This window comes from Rousettus aegyptiacus, unplaced genomic scaffold, assembly GCF_014176215.1.
Source record: "Rousettus aegyptiacus isolate mRouAeg1 unplaced genomic scaffold, mRouAeg1.p scaffold_m13_p_2, whole genome shotgun sequence".
NCBI lineage: Eukaryota > Metazoa > Chordata > Mammalia > Chiroptera > Pteropodidae > Rousettus > Rousettus aegyptiacus.
Genome location: NW_023416295.1, coordinates 173887092 through 173891706, shown reverse-complemented (window position 1 = coordinate 173891706; position 4615 = coordinate 173887092). Strand labels below are relative to the sequence as shown.

Genomic DNA, 4615 nt, shown 5'->3' with positions numbered 1-4615 from the left:
CCTTGTGTCGAGCGTGTGCTGACAGGTGGAGGGGCCCCACGTGGTCCCCTCAGCACTGCAGGAGTGTGCGCCCTGCTGACCCCCCGGCCCTGCGCCTGACCGCCCGGGGTCACAGGCCTGTGTCGGGTTCAGCTGGTTTACCCCGAATCAGACACTCCGAGGGTTGAGTCCACCTTGCCATTTATTCACCTTTGAGATCTTTGATAAGCCAAAGTGCAAGGAAGGGTGGGGAGAAGAGGAGAGCAAGGGGGAGATTTGGGGTGCGGGTGTCTCGGGCCTCTGCCTTTGGAGGCTGCATTGTCCACGCGGCAGCCCGCGGGGGTGGTGGGCATCACACCTCTGTGAAGTTCGAAGTCCGTCTTCCCCGTCCCTCACGAGGGAAGGTTCCAGAAACAGGTTCTCAGATCAAGCTGAGACGCCCTGTTTGCTTTCCAGTGGACCGGTTCCGTTAGGTCTCAGGGATCTGGAATTACCCTAGACCCCAGGTTGGTTTATGGACTATCTCGAGGGTTCCCCCCCCCCCCAAATCGTTTATAAACCACCTAAAACGAGAAGAGCGAGGTAAAGGCAGTGAAGCGGGAAGCGTGGGGGGCAGTGCCCCACCTCCGAGTCCCGAGTTGCGGAATGCCCTCCGGCCCTGGACGGACCCCCTTCGGACCCCCTGGCTCCTTCCTGCGCCAGGCGCTGCCGCGGGTGCTGGGGCCCCGGCGAGGCAGAAAAGGCACAGCCCCGTGGATCCCACACGAGGGGGCCAACCGCATCGTCACCAGACCTGTTTGAAACGCGCCCCTGGCCGCTGTGTGTGAGCAGCCTGCAGGCTGGGGCTGTGGGGGGCCGTTCCCCTGGTGTGTGACCCAGAGCCCCCACCGTGAGGGGGAGCCGGGGGGCGTCGGCATGTCTCCGAGGTTTCTTCTGACCCGGCAGTCTGGCTCTGCGCTGACGGAAACGTGTGGGGACTGGCGTCGGGTTCCTGCCTCGTGGAGGGTGGAAGGAAGGGGCGGGGCAGCCGCACCCCGCGGCAGGCGGATTGGAGTAGGGCCTGGAGGGCGAGGGAAGCCTCGGCAGGCTTCAGTCTCCGGCACAACTGCTGCAGAATTCCCGGACGTCAGGGCCCAAGGCAGGAGCCCCTGCTGCCTGGCCTGGCTCCACAGGCCAGTGAGACCCCAGAACGGATGTGGGGGACCGTCACAGGGTTTTACTCCCAAACAGCTCCTCACCGAGCCGGGACTGACCCTGGGCTCCCTGCCTGTCTCTGACACCGTGCCGCTGGGAACCCGTCATTTGTTTTCCTCCACGCGCCCCGTTTTTTCCCCTGAGGGTGAGGAAGGCCTTCCCACCTACGCCGGTAAGTCACTTAATTCCTCTGGCCCAGCGTCACAGTGTCCCCAGTGGAGATAACCCTCGCCTTGCTCACGCCGTGACGTGGTCACAACGAGAAATGGCTTTTGAAGCACGAATCAAACCCGCCAGTGGCATCCGTTCCCAGCCCTGCTGGCCAGCGCCCTCTGGCGGCCATGTCAGAGTTGACAGCTTCGTAGTTGACAGTTGAGAAGTCCCTGCTGGGTGACGTCGCCCTCTGGTCTGCAGATACAGACGGGAGACCTGCAGGCCTTGTCCTGGGAGGTCCCTAGCGTGGGACACGTTTAGCCAGCTTTCGGCGAGCTGACTGCTCTCTGCAGTGGGTTGGGGAGACCTCGGGGTCCACCCTTTCTGTAGAGTTTGGCTCCGGCTCCACCCACGTGATGCCGTCTTCGGGCTTCCGTGCAGAAGCAGCCTTTTCGGACTGGGCTGGCACCTTGGCCAGATGGTCCGGGCTTGCCCAGCCAGAGAGCACCTTCCGACATCCTGACGGCTGGACGTCAGCCCCCGACGGGCTCGCCGGCGCCCGGGACAGCCATGCTGCTGCCGGCGGCCCTCTCCGGCCGCGCGCGGGCCCCCGCCCCAGCCAGGGCCGCCCTCCACTCCCACCCCCTCGCCTGTGCTGCCCGGCCCTGCCTCCCCCTGGCGAACAGGTCCCTCCGCTCCCCCAGCGTCCCCTGCTCTTCCCTCTCGTCCCACTCGCCTCGCTGCCCTGCAGGTGTCTCCCCCGTGGGCAGCGACCCCCCGAGAGCAGGGCCGTGCTGTCAGCTTGTCCCGGGCCTGAGCTTGGTGTGTGATCAGCGCCTCGTCGTTGCTGAGTGATTACAGCGGATTGCATTTCTCCTGAAACCACCTGCCCTGTACCCCCTACGCACTGCCTGCTGGCTCTGCCGCTGGAGGCTGTTTTCTCCCAGGCGAGAGCCAGGCGAGTGTCCCCCCGCCCCGCCCCGGCCCACGGCTCCGTGCCTTTGCCCTATTTCCGCAGTCTTACTGTCACGCCCCCGGTCACTCCTGCCCTTCCCCCCGTCTGAACGCCTTTCTCGACGAGGTGCTGGCTCCCCTGACCTGGGCGAACCCACGGGACAGACTGCGTTTCTGGTGCCCTTCCTGCGCAGCTCCCCCTCCGGCCCAGAGCCGCGGTGCCCGCAGGAACCTTCGCTGGGCACCCTCCGCGCTCCACCTCTTACTGGCCATTCACGGAGCGCCTGCTAGCAGCGCCCTGGGCTGGGCCCAGGGGACACTGACCATTTCGGCGCCTTCAGGGTTAGCCCCGCCTCTTCTGTTCCCTGGGACCCCACTCTCATTTGTCCCCAGGCACAGACGGACGGGCGTGGGGTAGGGGAGCCGAGCACTGCCTCCTGGAGTCCTCATTCGTCTCTGGCGGCAGTGCGACCCGGGCGAGCCGCCGGCCCCCTCTCGGCCTGTCCCTCTGCCCGTTCGATGGATGTTTTGCGGTGGACGCTCCCTGAGGGTTCTTCTGCTGGTTCAAGCCCCCGTTCGATGGCTCAGCATGCGTCCGGAGTCTCCAGCGGGACAGTGCTTGGGCCCAGCGTACGGGCACACCTCTGCAGCAAAGGGGCACGGCAGAGGTGCGGAGCCGGCACGGCAGAGGTTCAGAGCCAGAGGAGGTGACTGACAGGACAACGAGGAGGCGGCTTAATTCAAGAAGCAGGGCGTGCGCTGGGATGTAGACGGGGTCCAGGTGGGGGGACGCGGGAGACACTGGAACGAGCTGGGCCCTGGCTTCTAGTTCAGCCCTGCCGCTGTTGGTGGGGCCACAGCAGCTGCCCCTTTATTATATTTTTAGTTGTTTTTTTGTAAATGCCTACAGCACCTGGCATTCCAAGGTGGTCTCCCCTCCAAGTACTAACCAGGCCCGACCCTGCTTAGCTTCCGAGATGAGACGAGATCGGGCAAGTTCAAGATGATGCCGCCGTAGACCGGGGCTGCTGCCCCTTTTAATCTAATGAGAGGGCTCAGACCAGGTGTCCTGAAATTCTACCCAGCTCGAACATCCTCTGACTCTCAAGGGGTCACGCTGTCTGTTGACTCAACCCGAGAGGAGCTGATGAAATGAGGGAGACTGAATTTTGAGCCCGTGATGGACTTTGCCAGCAAGGGCTAAGAGAATTAGTCACAGAAACGCTTGTCACACAGCTTGGGCCCACACCGCCATCTCCAAGGCGTGCTGCGCCTTTGCCAAATCTACACATCAAATGACAATTTGATTCTCACACTTGGATCCCTGTAAGCTAGTTGGCACCGGATGTCTGAGCCGCAGTCCCTAAACCTGTCCCCTCGCTACTGACGGAAGGAGTCTGCGCTCTGTTAAAATCATTCCTTAAAAACTGGAGAAGGCTAAATGCGTCCAAAACATAAAAAGCAACCAGAAAATGCATTCTATCCTCTTTAAAGTTGTGATCTTTACATAAATCCGTGCCGTTGGGCAAGTCATAAAATTTGTGAGCAAGGTCATTTCTGCAGGAGGAACGATCCCCACCCGAGCCACCCAGACACTCTGATCTCGTGGATCCTCAGAAAAAAAGTGAATTCGCTAAAATCTCTCTTTTCCCTTAGTGTTCCTGTGTCTCATTTCTTCCCTTTACATTCCATAGTTTGTGTGATTTCCAGAAAACATTTTTTTTTTTTTTAACTCAAATACAGTCTATAGCTTAGAGCTCATCTCACTCTGTTCAAGAAGGGCTGGCTGTTGGGGCCTCTGTTTGGGCCCCCTCAGGCTGTCACCTCGCCTGGATTGCCATTCCCCCAGTTCAACCCGGATTACGGTGAATTAGGCTTTAAGCCCATGGTCTCCAAGAAACCCCCGAGGTCTCCCCCCAACTCTCTCCGCTGCCGGGGGTGGAGGCCACTGCTGTGGCGCTCATCCCATACCCGGGACCCAGGTGACCACCTGCTTCTTGAGGCCACCTTCAGTGAAGCGTCACCGACTGGAACTTCTCCACAGTCTGCTGATTCGGCTTACCTGACCAGCTCGACGGCCTCAGCCTCTGCAGGCCCGGCCCTTGTCACCCGCCTCGTGGCTCGCTCTGCCTTGGCTGCGTTGCTCATCCACGGCCCTGACTTACACGCCTACTGTTCTCTCCCCTGACTTTGGTGGCCCTTTTTACCCTCTGGGAAAGTCTCCCCTGTTGTTTCTAAGTGCTGCCAGTCCATAGCCATCACCCATGTCCACTTGGCCTTGAAACTCAATCTCCACGAGGCCATCGGTGATTAACCCTAGCTCAGCGGCACCGCT

The 4615-nt window shown here is 61.1% G+C and overlaps 1 pseudogene; it reads right to left on the bottom strand.

Annotated features, from left to right (window-relative positions):
• Positions 1–3181: 3181 nt before the first annotated feature.
• On the bottom strand, positions 3182–3300 carry LOC118614000 (annotated as a pseudogene).
• Between the last annotated feature and the right edge of the window lie 1315 nt (positions 3301–4615).